The sequence below is a fragment of the Dasypus novemcinctus genome, chromosome 15 (genome assembly GCF_030445035.2).
Source record: "Dasypus novemcinctus isolate mDasNov1 chromosome 15, mDasNov1.1.hap2, whole genome shotgun sequence".
Taxonomy (NCBI): Eukaryota; Metazoa; Chordata; class Mammalia; order Cingulata; family Dasypodidae; genus Dasypus; species Dasypus novemcinctus.
In genome coordinates, this window is record NC_080687.1 from 30,200,952 (window position 1) to 30,222,903 (window position 21,952).

Consider the following 21,952-nt stretch of genomic DNA (forward strand, 5'->3'; position numbering starts at 1 on the left):
CATTTTATGCAGACCAATCAAGAGGGTGGAGACTCAACCTGAATTATACCTCACTGATGTAGTCCAATTGAAAGGGTCTTACACCTACAGAAACAGATTATTTCACCAACATAATCTTTCTGTTTTGGGGATTCATGAAATAATTTCAAATTGCCACACTGTACCCCCTGAATCCCAAAATGACATATTCCTCCCATATGCAAAATACATTAATTACATCACATTATTTCAAAAGCCTGAAATCATTTCAGTAGCAATATTAAGTATAAAATTATTAAAAAATCAGTTACAGCCATGCAGTTTGTCTTGGGACAAAGTTCCCCTCTGGCTGTAGACTTGAGAAACTTAGAAAACAAGTTATCTGCTTCCAATCTACAAAGAGGGACAGACATAGGATAAACATTTGCATTATCTTAAGGAGAAATTGAGAGGGAAACTGGCATCAAGGGTCCACAACAGTTCCAAAAACCTGCAGGGCTTACTCCATTAGATTTCAAAGTCTGAGAGTAATCCTTAGAACAATGTTTTTTACTTGGATCATCACATGTTTTGTTTTGTTTTCTTCATTCTATCAATGTGATACATTACATTGACTGGTTTTTCTTGTGCTCTTGAATTCCTGGTATATACCCACTTTTTCATGAGGTATAATTATTTAAATAGGCTGTTGAATTTTTAGCATATTGCTGAGGAGATTTGCATCAATATTCCTAAAAGAAATTTGTCTGCATTTTCCTTTTCTTTTGACATTTTTATCCGACTTTGATGTGAGAGTAATGCTAGTTCATAGAATGAGTAGAATTCCCTGTTCTTTCATTGTTTGGAAGAATTTCAAAAGGAATGGTGCTAATTCTTTGGTTGTTTGCACCACTGAAACTATCTGGTCCTGGACTTAATTGGGAAGTTTTTGATAATTGATTCAATCTCTTTCATTATTATATGTCTGCTAAGATCTATTTCTTTTTGAGTCAATTTAGCTGAGTTGAATGTTCCTAGGAATTTCTCTGTTTCATCTAGATTATCTAATTTGTTGGTGTGCTATTATTCATAGTAGTCTCATAATATTTTTAATTTCTGCACAATCGGTTATAATGTCTCCACTTTCATTTTAGTTTTCAGTTATTTGTGTCTTCTCCTTTCTGCTTCTTTTTCAGTCTAGGTAAAGGTTTGCCAATTTCAAAGAACGAATTTGTGGTTTTATTGATTATCTGAATTGCTTTTTTATTCTCTATTTCATTTGTCTGTGCTTTAATTTTTATTATTTCCTTCCTTGTACTAACTTTATTTTGCTCTTATTTTTCTAATTTCTCAAGATGTGAAGTTCTGTTAATGATTTGAGATCATTCTTCATTTTAATGTCAATATTTACAGCAATAAATTTCCCTGTGAGCACTTTGTTTTTTTGAATTCTATAAAATTTGATATGGTATTTTAAAAATTCCATTTATCTCTAAGAAGTTTGGAAATTCCCTTATTTCTCCATTAACTATTTGGTTGTTTAAGAGTATTTGTTTAAATATCTACATATTTGTGAATTTTCCCATATTACTTCTGTTACTGATTTCTAGCTTCATTCCATTGCAGTTGGAGAAAATACGTAGTATGATTTCCATCCTTTGAAAACTATTGAGACCTTGTTTTATGGCTTAACATATGGTTTATCCTGGTCAGTGATTCATGTACACTTGAGAAGAATGTGTATTTTGCTGTTGTAGGTGGTGTGTTCCAATATATTCCTTTTCAAATGGGTCTATTCTTGGTTCTCATCTTTCTTACCCTCTCAGCAGAGTCTTACTCAAAAGATGACTCCCTTATACATGAATCACTTTCTTCACTTCCAGAAGAAAAGTCTTATCTTCATATTTCAACCTCTTCTCTGGCCATTTCTTTTCAGTACCTTCTAGTAATAATTCCTCTTTTTCCTGACATTTTTATTTATTTACATACCCAGGCCCAATCTTTGAGAATCTTCCACTTTCTCTTTCTATTCACTCCTAATATGATATAATTTATATAGCCATAATTGTCATTATGTGCCTATTGTTCCCTTATCAGTTTCTAGGTCTTCCATTCCTAGGTTAACACAAACTGAGTGGCTTAATACAACAGAATTTTATTATTTCACTCTTCCTGAGGCAAAAAGTCTAAAACCAAAGTATTGGCAAGTTCATATACACCCTCTGAAGTCTATAAGGAAGAATCTGTTCCATACCTCTCTCCTGATTTCTGGTGGTGGCTGAAAATCCTTGGTGTTCCTTATGACAGAATAACTCAAATATCTGTTCCCATCACATAGCCATCTTCTCTTGTCTGGCCCTTTTGCTTTTCTTATAAGAATACCAGTTTTTGGTAGTAATCCCTCCATGCCAGGGAGGCTTATCCTTGGGAGTCATGTCCAATGCTGGGGAAAGTTATTGCATTTATATGCTGAATTTGCCTTAGAGAGAGTCCACATTTGAGCAACAAGGAGGTTCTCAGGAGGTAATGCTTAGGCACCCTATAATACCAGGCTAAGTTTCAATTTCAAGAGTAAAGGTTTTACTACCAATCTCCAACAACAATGCAACTGGAAAACGACCTTGACCCAAAAGGGGAAAAGGTAAAGATAAATAGTTTACATGGCCAAGAGACTTCAAAATGAGTGAGAAGGCCATTCCAGAGGTCATGCTTATGCATGTTGCAGCAGGATCTCATTGACTGCCAAATGAGACATTACTCCAAATAGTGGGGCTCCTGAGGGCTTTGGAGACACCCAGGCACTATGGTCAGGGCAGGTAACTCATTAGTTTGGTACCTCACCAGTGGGCCCTACTTGGGGGTTTTTGCTTCCCAATGTGATAGAATTGAACTCAATTGTGGTTCTCCTATACATGGCTCTTTTGTGCCTTCTATGTTGAAACCATACTTCTTGCCGGAGTAGGTACAGGTATATCCAAGAGACTTAAATCTTTGAGTAGTCCATGCACTAGCTGGGCCCTGAGCCTCAACAGAGTTGCAACACCTAATCTCCAGTTCATTGGACTCACCCAGGACAACTAACAAGGAGGTGGAGATGGACAACCACCATACCAAGGAACTGAGAGAGTCTACAACTGCAAGTAAGAGAGTCTTAAACAGTTGTATGGGACTGAAACCCCCTCTCAATTAGAGGTGGAGTGTGCATTACCATCCCAGAATCCTCAGGATTGGGGAATGAACTATGGACTTGAGTGGACTTACTGGTATTCTACTATAGACTGTTATTCTAGCAACGAGAGAACTTATATCATTAATGTGGAGGCAGTAGCCACTGGAATTTCTGAGCTCAGGGAGAGGGAAAACAGGTGTAATACAGGGACATTTTCAGGACTTGGGAATTGTCCCGAATGACACTGCAATGACAGATGCAGGCCATTATATATCTCGTTATAACCTAAAGAATTATGTGGGAGAGAGTGTAAACTACAAGGTAAATTATAATCCATGCTAAGTGATAATGCTTCAAAATGTGTTCATCAATTGTAATTAATGTACCACACTAATGAAGGATGCTGTCAATATAGGTAAACATGGGCAGTGTTGTGAATGGGGCATATGGGAATCCCCTATATTTTTTATGTAGCATTTATGTAATCTAAATATCTTTAAAAAATAAAAATAATTAAAAAAAGAATACCAGTTTTATTGGATTAGGGGCCCACCCTACTCCAGTATGACTTCAACAACCCTATTTCCATAAGGTCACATTTGGAGGTAGTAGTGGTTAGTACTTCAGCACATATTTAGGGGTAGGAGGGCAATTCAACCCATACAATGCTCACAATGAATTTTTTTACTTCTCTGTTCCCCAGAACGCACTACCCATATATTCAAAACTGTTCATTTACTAACTGCTCTTGACTGTCTTCAGATATCTTAACCTGAAAAAGGAGGCTGAATAACTAATAAACAATAGAAAAGATTGTCAAATGTATTTTATTATTAACTTTATGTTAGAGATATCTAAATAATCAGTAATAATATACCATGTCACAACCCTCAGAGTGACAAAAACTGAAAAAAAAAAAAAAAAGGAAGAAGCATGCTGGCATATAAAGTTATGGTGATGCTTTTTATTTCTAAAGATAATCCAAAGAAGCTCTTTCTCTTAACACAGGGAAGAGCAATCAGGTAATACTTAGTAAACTGGAAAAAATCCATGCCCATGATGCATCAGACTTTTCATATGTCTAGTAAAGATAAATGTTCCTGCAAAAACTTTGTATTGACTACTTATATGCCAGGCACTCTTCTAAGCACTTGGAGCCTAAAACTTGTATGTGTTCCTTAAAGTGACAAGTATTTTCATTACAGAACCAGTCACTATGATAAAATACAGAAATAACAAAATTTTATATGAATAGCAGCAAGTATATTTTGATATTAAACATCTTTTGAGAGGTGAATCTTAAGAACAACATTATATTGAGCAGATGTGGCACAAGCAGTTTGCCTGCTTCCAACATGGGAGGTCCTGGGTTCAGTTCCCAGTGCCTCCTAAAAGAAATTAAAAAAACAAAACAAAACAAAAAAATCTCAGCAAAACAAAGGAAAAACCAATTCGGGGGGGGGGGGGGGTCAGTGTAACTCAGTAATTGACTGCCAGATTCCCACATACTAGGTCACAGCTTCAAATCCCAGCCCCAGTACCTAAAGAAAAAAAAGTAAAAGAAACTATATTAAAAATGAAGGAAGCAATTTCTATGCACGATGGATGATCATATCAATCTCTAACCAAGGAATAACAAATTTGCATTTATAAAGGATAAATAAATTAGGGGTAAAAGAAATGTAATGTATTTACCATAATGTTACCTTTGTGGATTGAAGGCAAGAAATAAGATCAGGTAGATATATTACAAACAGAACAATTGTATCTGTAATATTTTATTTCATTAAAAAATATTTTTGAAGGTAAATTTTTAAAAACGTGCCTTGCTTCCAAAAGCATTTTTATGCTATGTGAGGAGAAACTAACATATGTCAATGAACTACTATGTATATATTCTTTTGGTCCAGAGCACAGCATCCAGAGTTAGACTGCCTGGGTTTATATACTGGCTCCACCACTTACTAGGTGCATGACTTTGGGCAAGTTACTTAATCTTTCTAAGACTTATTCTGTCTGCCTATAAATTCAGGATAGTGGTAGTACCTACTTCTCAGCATTGTTGTGATAATTAAAGTAGATGATCCATATATAAACTATTTAATATAGTGCCTGGCATTGACAAATGCTCGGTAAGCATGAGTTATTATTGTTAGATGATGAATCCAGGCTATCTGCCTCCAGAGCCTCATCATGCTGGCTGAAGGAGAAAACCAGGCTAAATATAGTAATAATTAAGATGCACCTTTTCCTTTTTACATCCTGAAAATATGTCCAATGTTGATGAGATCATTAACAAGAGGAGCTGCCATCTATTGATTAATTAGCACAAGACCTTAAGCATAGGTCAACCTTGATGAGCTGTTTTCTATCAACTGATTTGTACTATCCTGCCCATAATCCAAATAATTTAAATTAGATTATCTAATCACTGATTCTTGGCAAATATGAGTATAAAATAACTATCAAAAATAGTTTTATTTTTGTTTAGTCTAAATTACATGGAAACTAAGATGAATTATCAAACCAAAAACAAAATCATTGATTGTCTATCAATATCAGCATGAGGAGTATATATTTACAAGTTGGACTTGCAGCCAAAGGCTCAATAAATACGTAATATAAAATTTGCTGAATTTGAGTCTGTTTTTCAAATTTATACTTAAATTTTTTCTCTGTATGTTTGAATATACAGCGAAATTGAAAGTTAGAGAGGAGATAGGGAAGATTTTTGCAAGAATAATTTAAACCAGGAAGACTGTTCTCTGCCTGGCCTAGTTACCATATTTCTGCTGAGGTGGCATTCCTTGGAGTGCTCACCTTGTGAACACATGCTTTTGTACTTATTCCCCAGACTTTTCTCATTTCAACTTTTATGTGGTATCCCTCTGTAATTCCTTGGGGGCCCCCTGGCCTCCTTTTTAGAAACAAATGCTTGGGTCGCTACTGAAGGCAAGCCAGTAGCCATCTGCACTGAGATTCTCCTTCCCCCAGCTTGCATAAAATGGCTGCAGGATCCATGGAGCAATAAAACACAGCTCTCATGGGAGACAGGTGCCTTGCTTATTTCCATTTGACTAGCATAGTATGAGCGAGTGAAAATACTCTAACATCTTTGCCATGTTTACTTGATAAAATCAGGGAAGTGTAGGATGATCGAGAGGGATTTAAACTATCCCAGACACAAACTTTCAGACACAACTCATTTTGATTTTACAGTGAAAGCCATTTAAGTTGTTTTTCTTTTTTATATTTACACTTCTACATCAAAAGAAATTAAAGCTAGAATAGAACTTTGCTGAACACCAGGTATTTATTCCTACATATTTATTCTACATGAAGATTTTTGTGTTTATCTTCATAAATATAATATTTTCATTTTTCATTTTGTATAGACTAATTTATGTTGGAGTACTTTATGGGTTATAATTTTTAAGACATAAATAAAACACACATATGGAGTAGAACACTTGAATTTGCCTTCATTTCTAATTTTTTGCAAAGAAAATGTCGTGTGAAACAGCATTTTTAGTGTCCATTGCATTAACTACAACTCCAGAAGAGAACCTAAGACTATTTCAAAAAGTTAATTTATGATTCTTTAACAAAGAACCATTGTAAAGAAAAAGACAGGAACACCATTATTGGAAATTATAATTGATGACTAGAACAGTGAATCATGCAATCCCTGAATAATTTTGAATCCTGTTGAGTATCAGATTGACTAGGAATTGGTCTAAAATTATGTAGGAACATCTAGAGGCCAATTTCAATTAAATTCTGTTTTATGAAGTAAAGCTTGTGAAAAGTAATTTTTTAATCATTCACCTTTTTAAAGTTTTTTTTAAATTTTCCAAGTTAATACTTTCATTGACAGATTATTATTATTGCCTTAGGTAGGAAACTGGTCTGTAGAAAATGGAAGATTTAATTTAAAATGTTTATCATGTGATTGGGATATTATGATCCATAAAATTCAGCACATTGGACCAAATCTAAGTATTCTTACATTTTTAAAAAGGTGTTCGCTTAGTAAAAACTAAGCACTGAAAAACAGTTTTGGTATTTTGTAAATTAGCAAGGAAGAATAAAATGTACTTGAAGGTGCTCACCTTTATTTATATAAATCTAATATTAATACTGACAATATGCAAAATTATAGTAGTCTCTTGTATTAGGTTGCTGCAAAAGTAATTGCAGTTTTTCAGTGTTGAAATTTGTAGTTTGATATTGGAATTCTTAAATAAATGTGGTTATGTTATAATCATTTTAATGTGCATTCCTTGCTTTGTTTTTTTGCTAATGACTTATTACTTGCTGTTTATTTTATATTTATTTTGGACTACGGAAATGTTGTTACACAAAAAGCAAATCTGAGCGATTTTCTTATTTGAGTTCAAAATGGGTCATAAAGCAGCAGAGACAACTCACATCAACATCGCATTTGACCAGGAACTGCTAATGAATGTACAGTGCAGTGGTGGTTCAAGAAGTTTTACAAAGGAGAGGAGAGCCTTGAAGATGAGGAGCACAGTGGCCACCCATCAGAAGTTGACAGTGACCAACTGAGAGTAATCACAGTTGATCCTCTTACAACTACAAGAGAAGTTGCTGAAGAACTCAACGTCAACCATTCTATGGTCATTCGACATTTGAAGCAAATTCAATCCGCAGCTCAATAAGTGGGTGCCTCATGAGCTGACTAAAAAGCAAAAAAATCATGTTTAAATATCATCTTCTCTTATTCTTTGCAACAACAATGAACCATTTCTCAATCAGATTGTGATGTGCAACAAAAGTGGATTTTATAAGGCAACCAGTGATGACCAGCTCAGTGTTTGAACCAAGAAGGAGCTTCAAAGCATTTCCCAAAGTCAAGCTTGCACCAAAAAAAGGTCATGGTCACTCTTTGGTGGTCTGCTACCAGTCTGCTCTCCTACAGCTTTCTGAATCCAAGCAAAACCATTACATTTGAAAAGTATGCTCAGCAAATCGATGCAATGCACTGAAAACTGCAATGCCTGCAGCCAGCATTGGTCAATAGAAAGGGCCCAATTCTTCTCTATGACTGCCAGACTGCACATTGCCCAACCAATGCTTCAAAAGTTGAACGAATTGGGCTACAAAATTTTGCCTCATCTGCCATATTCACCTGACCTATCACCAACCAACTACCACTTCTTCAAGCATCTTGACAACTGTTTGCAGGGAAAACACTTCCAAAATCAGCAGGACACAGAAAATTCTTTCCAAGAGTTTTTCAAATCCCAAAGTATGGATTTTTATGCTACAGGAATAAACAAACTTATTTCTCATTGGCAAAAATGCGTTGATTGTAATAATCCTATTCTGATTAATAAAGATGTGTTTGAGTCTAGTTTAATGATTTAAAATTCACAGTCTGAAACTACAATTCCTTTTGCAGCAACCTAATATTTCAGTCAGTTATTCAACAAATATTTATTCTACATCATCAAGGTATTGCATTCTTTTCCAGGCACTGAGAATTAGTAGTGAAAAACAGTCAAATTCCCACCCTCACACAGTTTATAGACAAGCAGAAATAGTAAACAAGCATGTGTGTATGTACAAAAGTATAATTTTTGCATGGTAGTAAGTACTAACTAATAAAGCAGAGAAGACAGTTACTGATAACAATTTTAGATAGGGTGACCAAGGATGGCCTCTCTCGGAAAATGATTTTTTTTAGTAAAACTTAAGGAAAATGTGAGTGTTACCCAAGTTAGCATCTGTGGTTTCTGTAAGAATTGAATGCTGGGAGAATTCTTGCATCTGAAGCCCATCAAGGGGGCTACAATAATATGGCAGCCAAGGTGGATAGTAGAGAGGAGATGAAATTGGAGAGGTAAAGGGGCACAAGAATATGTAGGATGTATCATCTCAGGATTACAGGTTTTACTGTGATTGATTTGGAAATGCAATAAAGTTTTTTTTAGTAGAATAATTTTTAGTTGCATTCTTCTGTTGTTTTTTGTTGTTTGTTTGTTTGCTTTTGAGAAGAAGATAGTGCAAGGAGGAACAATAAAATCAAGGAGGCTAAACTGGAACGTATTGAGTCTCTTATAATATTCCGGATGAGAGATGATGATGAGATATGAATGTGAAAAGAAATTGAACACATGTAAGTTTTGAAACTGCCAGGAATTGCTGGTAAATTGATTGGGGAGGAAGAAATTGAGAAGCCGTGCCTGACACCAAGGTTTAGAATTCTAATCAGAAAAATGTGGCACATGTAACTAAGAAAGGGAGAAGTAAAGAAGAAGCAGACTTACAGAACTAAGAGGGATTCCATTTTGAAGACAGAATATGGATATATTATCTGTAGTCCAGGGGAGAGATTCTGGTTGGAATTATCTATTCAGAAATCATAGGCATATAGATAGCGTACACATCCATGAAAATGAATGAAGTCAGATGAGAGGGGGAAGGATAGAAAACAGAAAAATTCCAAGGAGTGAGCGGTGGGGCAAAGCAACATTGAAAGGACAAGAAAATGAAAAAGAACAGGAAACAAATAAGAAGGTATAAAGAAAGTTGAAATAAAGCCATATGAGTATGAAGGAAGTGCTCCAAGGAAGAGAATTGTGTCAAATGCCTTAACAGGACGTATAGGATAGGGGTAAAGAAATGATCAGAGGACTTCCAGGAAGCTGGCGTTGGAGTAGCGAGGCAGGATTCAACTCTCTAAAAACATACAAGCAAACAAACACAAATAAACAAACAACAACAAAAAATGGAGGAAGGTCAGAGAGCTATCTAGGGAAGCTGTTTTGGGTATCTGCAGACCAAGGGGTGCTACTCATCATCCAGGAGGGAGAGAGACAGACAGACAAAGAGGCCAAATGAAAGCCATGAATTACTGGCCCCTGCAGCTGGGAAGCGCACATATCCACTTCCCAAAAGGCAAATAGACAAGATAAAACCTCTGGTTCACTGCAGCCAAATAAAAGGGGAAAGAAGGTCCTCCTCCTGGAAGAAAGAGGAATCTGGCAGAAGGTGGAGTGTAGTATCTCTTCAGTGAGTTTAGCCAGCTGAGCCCACTTTGAACATTGGTTGAAGCCAGCCCAGCAAGTGGAGGTTGAGAGAGACCCATCCGTGGGGGAGCTGAAGGCAAATAATTGTGGGACCAGCACCCAGCAAACTCAGAAAGAGAAGTGTAAGGGGGTGGGGAGGTAGGGCAGGCTAAACAGAGGATTTGAAAAAAAAGAAATGATCAGAAGATTTAGCTCTATGCCGTCTAGTGAACTTGAAATAAGCAGTTTCAGTGGAGCAGGGCAAAAAATTGATTCGAGAGCATTTATACTTAGCAATGGTTATGGGCATTTTTTTCCAAGGAGTTTTGTTGTAAACAATCAAAATAATGAGGCAGTAGCTGCAAGGAAAAACAGGGCTGGAGATGAAATTTTGAGATGGCTGAAATATTAGCAAGTGTATGTCGATTAGAGACAGTAGAGAGGGAATGAAAGGGGCTGATACAGACGTATGAGGGAAGAATTGCTTAGCATTATTCTTGAGTGTGGTGGGCTAGTGTGGCTGCCAAGATTACTAGGTTGTCCTTAATAAGATAAAAATAGACTTTCTAAGAAAAATATCATTTGACTGTTTTGATAGATGAAGACAATGTCAAAACCTTGATTTGATGTTGTTCAATCTGCTTAAAGTATTTTTTAAATTAAATGTTACTAATTTTTTGTGACATCTAATAGATAATTAGAGAGTAAATATAAGTTAATAATTTGCTATCCAGAAGAAAGTAGTCCATTTTTTTATTAATATAATCTGGTTTAATGCTTCAATTTGGTTTAGTGAATTTGACAGTTCTCTTGCACTGTTAATATGAGGAGAACAAAGCAATGTTAAAATTCACAGTTACATTTAGGATGAATACCCCTGAAACCCACAGAAGCCACACCAAATTCAGTTAACAATTTGGAGTTGTTAGAAATGATCTAAATTACAATATTTCATATTACAATACAGTTTGTTATAGTTATATACTTTTGTTTTGAAATATTCCTGCACATGTTTCATTAAATTACATGAATTCCAGAAATGTCATCATGTACTAATTAAAATTTTCTTGAAATTAAGACCTTTCACAATTAAGAACTAATTATGATATTCTGCTGTGGGATAATAATGTTGAATGACACCCAGCTGTCCCAGCTGGTATATTATATAACAGTAACAATATACTTAAGGTCACTGAATTTTTGCAGCATATACCAGCTGTGCTCTAGAGCCTACTCTGGCTGCCTATTCATTTCCAAATACAATTCATTGTGCTGACATTTTGATTTATAATGGTGTCAAAGTCCTTTCCTCCTAAGTACCCAGGCAAATGATGTTCTATTGCTCTATTTTTATAGTTTATTTACTTTCTACCCAGGCTTGTGGATAAAAGTTTAACTTCGAACAGTTATCTCTAATGCCACAAAGTGTTCATAGTTAAAATCTAAAATTTCCTTACACAATAAGAAGAATCTTGGGCTTGAACTTTGCCAATATTTCAAATAGATTTCTAGGTCAGCCTAAAGCAGAACTGAAATTCTGTGTCATTATAATTAAGAAAGTCAGTCTTTCTGAGTATTGAAGTGGGTTCCCAGTGAGATGACATAGCAAAGTGTGACTAAAACATTTTTCTTAGAATGAGTACGTGGTCCTTGGGAAACAAGTTTGCATAATCTAGTTAAGAAACTGCCTTAATGTTTCTGAATCAAATACTACCAAAGTTATTGAAAATATATGAGTCAAATAAGTGCTATTGCCAAATCACTGCTAATTTTCTGAGTAGCTAATAAGCTTTAACAAGCCCTTCAAAGCAATTTGTCCAAACTTTATCCTCAGTTTTCACTGCAACTTCTTTGGTTTATAAATAAACTAACTTGGGCAAAATCAGGAAATAGGAAGAGATGAATTTAAAAAAAAAAAACTTTGGGTAGCATGTCAATGCCCGTGGCTGTAATTTACTTTCCTTCAATATAATATTATTGAATCTCAATTATGTGCTTTACAAAGCAACAAGAATTAATGCACAAATTACTCAACCTACTTTTTCTATTTGAATCCTCAAAAACAAACAAACAAACAAACAAAACATCCATGAGATGAGTACTATTATTCCAGAAAATAGTTGAAGAAATTCAGGATTAGAAAGGATAATTAATTCTACCATGATTTTTTTTGTGGTTCAGATGTGGTTGAGTCAGGATAAAAACCCAGGCCTTCTGACCCAGGCTTTTTACCTTTATATTGTAATTTCTTCATTTAAAATGTCTACATTTTGTATTCATTGGCCATACCATTCTCCTTAACTGGAATGCAATACCCACCCCATTTTTACCCATTTGGTGCCTACTAATGTTTTGAAGTACAGTTAAAATAAATATGCTGAAGCATTTTGTGGCAGAGATGTCTAATTTTATTACCAATTTATGAAAATTATTCTTTAACATTTTACCCGTGTAGAGGTTCTCTATGTGTTATCTTCCTTAGTCTCCTGTTGGAGTATATTAACCAGGCTCTTTGTATCTTTTTACAACTGTCTGCCTATTCCTTACTAATGGAATATAGGCAATGCTGGTGGCTGCCTCTTTCAGGCCTGATCCTTAGACATTTACTCTCTAGTCATTTCTCAAACTCTCTTCCTTCATCTTTCGTCTGTAAGTACTGAATCCACTGAAGGGCACCCAAGAGCTTAGAAAATGATGGGAAGAGCCGGTGCCCTCAATTAATCATGTCCTCACCGGGAACATGTACATTGGATTTTCCTTAAGTTCAAAATTCACTTTTATTATATTAAGTCCCTGAGATTTATATGTTATAGAAACCATCGTTATGTACCCTGCCTAATACATTAACTTCTTAATCATTTTGTTTACAATATACTTTCATAAACAATATCATATTTGACATTGTAAAGTCATAAAAGATTGATATTATTAGTTGTTTCCAGGCAAATGAAGCTTAGAGAGGCAAAGGAACTTTGCAAATGAAATGATGATAATAAATAGTAGAATCTGGAGTAAAATTCAGTCCTTGATACCAGGTACAAGACCATTTCTGTTCTCTCTGATCTTCACTGTGGAGACTCTAGCTTCATAAATTCATCTGAAATCCTATTATGCTTATTATTTGTGCCATCCATTTGGAATGTTTATACTACCGCAGCTATTGATTTTGTATCATTTCCTCACAACATTTTAAGCTCATAGTAGGCAAAGACTATATCTCTAAATATTTTATTTCTCTAAATCCCTCTTAGCATCTGGAACGGGGCCTTAAACATAAGGAAGATTGAACAAACATCATATTTTGAAATATAACATTAGGGGATAAAAATTTATATTGAGGGAATCAGAAGCCAATATTATAAGTTATCTGTGTCACAATAAAAGTGTCTAGGTATCAGAGGTTTGGCTTCATTTCAAGGTGCTTTAAATGTATAGTTAAACATACATTTATTTAAAAATGTTAATGTGCAATTTCTTTTTTCTTTTCTTCTGATTCTCTCTTTTTTTTTTTAACAAAACTTTCTTGCCAACAGATTTTAAAGCACAAGTATATAGACTGAGCCTTACTTTATTTCGCACTTCATACTTATCCTTATAAACAACTTCGGATCTTTCTCAATATCCCAGGTATTGACATTACTACAGACATTCACATAGCCACATATGTAAACACAAACTTGACACTTACCCTTTGGTTTCTATGTGTGGGATATGAAAAGCCCTGTTCAAATATTTATTTGACTACTCACCATGATTCATTTACACATCCTCTTGCCTCATAATATCCCACTATAAAGGTCTTAGGCATAAGTCCTTAAAAGTATGATTGTCATGGTAACTACCAGCTACTATTGTATCAGATCCACTGTTAGTATATAGTTTCTTTTAAAATATTCAAGAATGGCACAGCAAAAAAAAAAAGTGTGTGTGTGCGTGTGTGTGTGTGTGTGTGTATATATATATATATATAAAATAACATGGTACTAAAAAAATTAAAGAATATAATAGATATGTAAAGCTCAACTTTCCTGGCTGACACTTTTGAAACATGATTAGCTTGCAAGACATAAAAAATATTAAACAAAAATATATGCATGCCGAAATAAATTAGATTTCAAAAGCATCCTTTTTAATAAAGACTTTTAACTGCCTCAGTCTGGAAATAGTCTGCAATCTGGTTGATAAATATGCAGCAAATGACAAATTAATATGTGTTGGCCCTCATCAACAACGGAGACAAATGTTATTATAATGTTTTGGACTCTGCTCAGTTTTGTCTGTCTGGGGAAAGGCTGTAGCAGAGGCAGAGAATCTGCAATTCGGAAGGATGAAGCTGCCCTCTATGTGAAAAGAGTGTGTGCTACACCATTCAGTAAAAAGTGAACGTTTACTAGAATTAGAGGGAAATTGATTTTATTAATCCATCAAATCCATTACAACCCTTACATATGTAAAAGAAAAGAAAAGACTATTTGACTAAGCACCCACTAGGAACTCTAAAATCTCAGTGGAACTGTCCAGTTTGTTGTTTTGGAAATGATTATACACTTCCAAAGGTGAGTCAACATAATTTATATCTCTAAAATTTCCATATATAAGCCTTTTAAATGTATAACAAAACCATATTAACAAAATCAAAAAATGCAGAATAATTTGAAATGACTAAACTTTAGATGACTACTAACTTCGAAATTCTAGAAATTTAGATGTCTCTAGTTGTTAATAGTATTTTTGAATTATTTTTACTCTTTATATTTCTTGTTCTTTCTCCATATACTTAGATCATTAAGAAATGATTATTATGACCTTGTATAGAAGACAGTATATCATATTATTTAATGACCCTGGATTTAAAAATAGCTGGATTTTAGCCCCAGTTCTGTCAGTTAATAGTTGTAGTTTATTAACTAATGGACTGCTTGCAAAGATTAAAATATATATATACTCATAAGGCATTTCTCACAGTAAAAGGCACATAGTATGTGGTTAATAAACATTGGGTATCTTTATTACTAATATTGTGAGGTAATTTTCTGTCTCTAAGTGTGGAGAATATCATAATGACAGTGTTCTTTATATTACTGCAGTCTTGCTTGCCCTCCACTCCAGCATGTCAAAGCTATAGTGGTAGGAATATTGGGCCACAACTATCAAATTGTGTTTGACCCTTACCATATTCAATTTTGATTTATACCTAGGATGAAATCACTACTACATTTGGCTTCAGGCTTGCCTTCTACTTTTCTGTTTTAAAAATTGCTTTGGGAGGTTGGGAATTGAGTTTGTTCGGGTTTAGAAAAAGCCTAAAGCTAGTAATATTCTACAAGTGCTGTGTATAAATACCATTATAACAAATATTAAAACACTCCCTTTATGCAATGACTTCCAAATTCTTGCCAATGGCACTTAGGAGAAGTGGTCAATACCACTAACCTCCTATGCATGAAAACAATTGGGGGAATTTTTCATTGTCTTTGGGTATTTTATAAAAATATGATCTTCTGTGTAACCATTCCATTTTTATTGAGCACCTACTTTTCTCTTTTCTAGAAAATGTATACCATGTAAATATATTTCATTGCGCAATATGGGGAATTATAATATCAATAATGATTTCAAATGAAATAGCTAAGCCACAAATTAGAGCAATGTTAAAACTATTCTACTTGTCCACACTCTAAGAAGATGCATTAGTGATGATGCCTATTTCAGTGCACAGAGTTATATAAGTACAGGGAGAATGAAAACTCTGCAGTATGACATGATAGACACAAATAACCAGGGTGTAGAAAATAGGAGTTTTCAATCTTGTCATCTTTTGGATTTTGGGCAAATCATTGGATTTATTCATTACTCCAGACCTTCATAGGTAAATTCAGAGTTGGACATATTCTTCAACTATCTAATGTTAAATTTCTAATATTTGTTGATAAAAAAGAGGCTTATTTTTTAGTATCTCTTATCAAACCCATGGTGGCTCCAAATCAGAGTAGATGGGTAAGAAGCCTTGAGACGTTCCTCAGTTGGGTACAAAGATTGGAAAGGATCTTTTAGCAATATTTTGTAATTTTCTGTGTACAAAGTAGTTCACATCCTTGGTTAGATTTCTTCCTGGATATATGACTCTTTTAATTGCTTTTGTGAATTGATTTTTTAAAATTACTTCTTCTAACTATTTATTTTTGTTTATAGAAACCCTACATATTTTGCAGTGTTGATCTTTTTTCCCACCGCTTTGCTGAATTCATTTATTAGCTTGAGGAACTTTGTTGTGGATTTTTCAGGATTTTCTGTATTTAGGAACATGACATCTTGGAATATTTGGTAGAATTCCCCTGTAAAGCCATCTGGTCCTAAATTTTTCTTTGCTGGGGTGGTTTTGATTATTGATTCACTCTCTTTACTAGTAATTGGTTTGTTGAGATCTTCTATTTCTCATTGAGTCAATGAAGTTAATTTGGATATTTCTAAGAATCTGTCCATTTCATCTAGGTTATCTGGTTTATTGGCATAGAGTTGCTCATATAGTCTTTATAGTTATTTTTAGTCCTTTTAATTTCAGCAATGTCAGTAGTATTGTATCCATTTTCATTTCTGAATTTTATTTGTGTCCTCTTTCTCGTTTTTCTTTTTCCTTGCCATTCTAGCTATATTTTTGTCAATTTTATTGATCTTTTCAAAGAACAAACATTTGTTTTTGTGGTTACTGTTTATTGTCTTTTTGTTTTTATTTCATTTATCTCCACACTAATCATTGTTATTTCCTTCCTTCTGCTCACTTTGGGCTTAGTTTGCTCTTCTGTGTGTAGTTCTTCCAGTTTTGAGGCTAAGTCTCTGAAATCTTTTATCTTTTTTAATGTAAGCACTTAGAGCCATAAATTTCTCTCTCAGCACAGCCTTCTCTGAACCCCATAAGTTTTGGCATATTGTATTTTCATTTCATTCTTGTCCTTTGCATTTGATAGGGTGATCAATATATGATAGGGTATATTTTACTTCATGTTTATCCTGTTTGGTATCCTCTGGGATTGTTGGATGTGCATATTCACATATTTTGCTCAGTTTGGGAAGCTCTCTGTTATTATTTCATTGAATATTCCTTCTCTCCCTTTCATTCGTCTCCTCCTGGGAATCCCATAATGCATATATTGATACACTTGATGGTGTCCCAGAAGTGTCTTCACTTTTCATAAATTTATTTTTCTTTTTGCTTCTCAGCCTGACTCATTTTGAGTTTTTTTGTGTACAAGTTTATTGATTCTTTCTTTTGCTAGCTCCAGTCTGCTTTTGAAACCCTGCTGGGGCTTTTTCATTTCATTTATTATGGTCTTGAACCTCAGTCATTCCATTCCTTTTAGTTACTCTTAAGAGTTCTATCTCTTCACTAGATTCTCATATTGCTCATTCACTATTTTCCTATATTTTACTTCATCTCCTTGAGGATAACTTTTTAAAGCCTTTGTTATAAAGTCCACATTTTCATCTTCTTCATTACTGTAATCTGGATTTTTATTTTCTTCCTGTTGATGGGCCATTATTTCCTATTATTTTGTTTGTCTTATATTCTTGTTGCACATTGTACATTTTAAAATATTAAAATGTTATCTCTACAATTTATTCCCTGAGATATCTGTTTCTTCATTTTGTAACCAGCTGGTGATAAGACAGAGGTTTTCTTGACCATCAGCCCTCCTATCAGGAAGGTCTGCCCAAGGTAAATGTAGTATGCAGGGTTTTCTGTCTTTCTTAGCCTTTGACTTGCCCTGGGTTTTTGGTTTGTTAGTTGTTTGGGGGTTTCCCTGTTTACAGGAATTTGATTGTCCCATCTGTTTCCCAGGAGATAGGCCTCCCTCTCCTGGATGTTTGAAGCTAGTAAGCTTTTGCCCCACAAGGTCCACCTAGATGGTTTCTTACACTCCTTTTCTTCTCTCAATCTGCTTTTGCCTGGAAGGCAAATTCTGGGAGGAGGGGCATGTCTGAGAGGACTTTCCTGAGTCATATTTCTCAGCTGAAACAGGATAGGGACCCATGGACAGGCCATAGACTGGCTCCAAATTGCCCTGGGGAGATGTGATGAGGAAGGGTGCCAAGTGCTTCTTGCATAGCTCCCAAAAGCTGAGATTTCTTGACCTTTCCAGCAAATACAGACCTTCAACTAACTGTCTCCCACAGTCATAAGGAAAGGTAGCATATTTTAGTCTCCCCCTCAATGACTTTTGTCCAGGATGGTTTGAAACAGTGGCCACTGCTGCCTTTTCCTTGTGTAGGCTGAAACAATGGCGGCCCTCAGAGCTGGGCCACCAGTGATCCAAAGCTGCTAATCAAAAATCCCAGTTAGTGATTGGTCCTGCCCACACCTAGTCTTGGGGAAGAGGAGTTTTTGGTCCCTTTCTGTCAAAAGTGAGCTAGCCAGATTCTGGACCCCACAGCAGCCTGTCACAAGAATGAGGGATGGATGTCAGTAGCCTCCATACAGTGAGAACAATTAATGTTCTTTATTGTAATTTATTAGCTTCTCTTCTTGCCTTTTCCTGGATGTTGTACAGTATTCTGGTCTCAGGAATTTCAAAATAGTTGTTTCAGAAAGCTCTTGCCTGTTTAATATTTGTACTGGTAGAAGGACTGAGTCCTTGAGCTTTCTATTCTACTATCTTCTTACAATCCTTTCCATTATCTTTTCTACAGTTGAGAATGACACATTACACATTTGATTTGTAGTAGATTACTGACAGCATCTTGGTGTAAAGTTTATAAGCTTAGTGTAACTATACATATAATGTAGATGCTAATGACATTTATATTTTTATTCACTGAGTAACTTAGGTATCAGGGAGTGTCTGAGTATTTATACAAAGTGAAAAATGAATGAAACCAAGATTTTTAATTAACATACTAATACTTACCTATTATATTAAGGATAAAAGTTGGGAAGGCAGAAAGAAATGACCTAACATTTTTCAAGGGCCTTCTTTTCTATGCCAGACATTATTCTGTACTTAGCATTCTCCTCATTTTATAAATGTGGAATCTGAGACACATGGACATTATGTATTATGTTCAAGGCCAAACAATGAGTGTACTTTGCAACAGGGGTTGGATTGCATGTTTGTTAGCCTCTAAAGTTTATATATATTTTTTACTATATGGATGTAGCCTAATAGTAAGCTACTTGCATTAAAAATTCTTTGAACTATCCTTTTCAAATTATGTGTATACATGGACACACACATTCACTCAATTTATGCTCATTTCTTTGGCAGTATCTTGGCTGTAGTCCCATTGCACAATGTTAAATGGATCTTTGCTGTCCTTTAGGACAAAAATTACTAAATATTAACAACATGTCACTTTTGTAGACTCTTTCCAAATAATCTATTCCAGCATGGCATAAGGAAGGGTTTTAGCATTAGATAGAAATTAAATGGGAGAAAATATGAAGGGAAAATAAGTGTTTCTCTAGAACTTCTTACAACTGAAGTCACACAGTGTGGTCTTTTTCATCTGGCTTCATTTATTGTGTTATTGATTTTTGAGATTCATTTGTATAATAGCAAGAATTAATAGTTTTTTCTTTTGTGTTGCTCTTCAGTATTCTATTGTATGGTTATTCTGCATTCTGTTCATTCTTTTGTTGATGGCCATCTGGATTAATACCAGCTTTTGGCTCTTATTAATAACCTGCTAAGAATATTTTTATGGTAGGATTTGTAAACAGATATTATCATTCTTCTTTTAAAATTATTTGTGAGTAAAACCACTTTATCATAAAATACTTGTATTTTGAATTTAAAAAAATAAAAAAGATCATTCACCCCACAAGCCAAGTGTAAGAATTTCAGTTTCTCCACATCTTTGCCAACATTTGGTGGTGGTAGACTTTTCACATTTAGTCCTATTAGTGTGTGTGTGCATGTATCTATAGTTTGCATTTCCTTAAAAAAACTAATAGCCTTTTCATGTTTTCATTAGATATTTATGTATATTTTGTGACGTGCCTATTCAAGACTTTTGTCTTTTTTATATTTGTCTCTTTGATATAGAGTAATGGCAGATGTTTATATACATTAGATGCAAGTCCATTATCACATATATGTGTTGTACATAGTTTCCCTGTGTGTGGCTTGCCTATTCACTGCATGAGCAATGATCTCTGATGAGCAGAGATTTCTAATATTTTTGAAATCTACTTTTGTTGTCTTTCTCTCATTTTTACTTGATATTAAGAGTTCTTTTTTTAATTTATTCATCTCTTCACAAATCCAACTTTTGATTTTGTTGATTTCCCTATTGGATCTCTTCTTTCCAATTAATCGATTTCTGCTCTTTTATTATTGCACTATTATACTTTGTATTTAGATTGGTCTTCTTTTTCCAGCATATTGTATATCATTGACTTTGTTTTTTTTTTCTCTTGTCTCATAGTGCAGTTAAAGTTAAAAATTTCCTTCTGATATTGCTTTAGCTTCATCCTACAAATTTAATGTGTTCTTTCAATTCAAATACTTTCTAATTTCCTTTGAAATTTCTTATTTAATCCATGTGTTATTTAGAAATATAATATATGCTTTTTATGCTTAAAATGTTTCTTGTAAAAAGCCATATATTTTGTACTAGCATTTTTCATCCAGTCTGACAATCTGCCTTTTGAAATTTTAATCTCTTTAAAATTATTATAATTATTGATATATTTTAAGTAGAGCATTTTATCATTTGTTTTATATTTTTCCATCATTGTCTTTATCCTACCGTTCCTCCCTTTAAAGAGGATTTATTTTTAGACTTCCATTTTCTCTCTTCTATCTGCTCTCTTTTTATATCTGTTGTTTAATTTTTGAGCTAAAGATTATAAAATGCAACATAAATTGGCAGTGTTTACCAAAATATTCTACTCTGCAAGGAATTCCTTTCACATTCTCACATATACTCATTTTGACCAAGCCAGTATAATTTATTTTCAACCTGTAGAAACATTTCAACATCTCTTATAGTGAAATTCTTCTGGGATATTCACTCAATATAAAAATTTCCTTGGACTATTTTTTTTTTAAACTCAGTACTTTTAAAGTGCCTTTCCACTTTCTTTTGGACTCCATTGTTTCTGATGAAACATCTGCTATCTTTCTTAAATTTGTTTCCTGTGTGTAATGTAGCTTTTTGCCCTAGCTCCTTTAAAGATTTTCTGTTTATATTTGGTTTTAAACAACTTTAATGTATTGCATATGGTGTGGATTTCTTTGTAATAGTACTTTCTGAAGTTATCGAAGCTTCTTGGATCTGTAGGTGAAGTCTTTCATTAACTTCAGAAAGATCTCAGCCATGATCTTTTCAAATATTTCTTCTGCGCCATGACTTTTTTTTCCCCTTTTCTCCCTGGAGTCCAATTACATACATGATATGTATCATTTGATATTGTCCATCAGTTCTTTGATAGCGTGGTTCCTTTTTTTGTGTGTGTGTCTCTTTTCTGTTTTTGGTTTTGATTTTAATTTTTATTGACCAACCTCTGAATTCATTGGTTTTCCTTTTTTCAGATTGCTATAAGCCTATCAAAATAATTAATTACCTATATCTTTCCTATACTATATTTTTCCTTTGTGCCATTTCCATTTGCTCTGTTTTGTAGTTCTCAACTCTTTTCTGAAATTTACCATAACACATATGTTGTACATCTCTTATACTAAATCCATTAACATATTAAATAACATAGTTACTTTAAATTTCTAAACTGATAATTCCAATATCTTTTTCATCTCTCTGACGAATTATGCTGAATTTTGAGCTTGGGTTACAG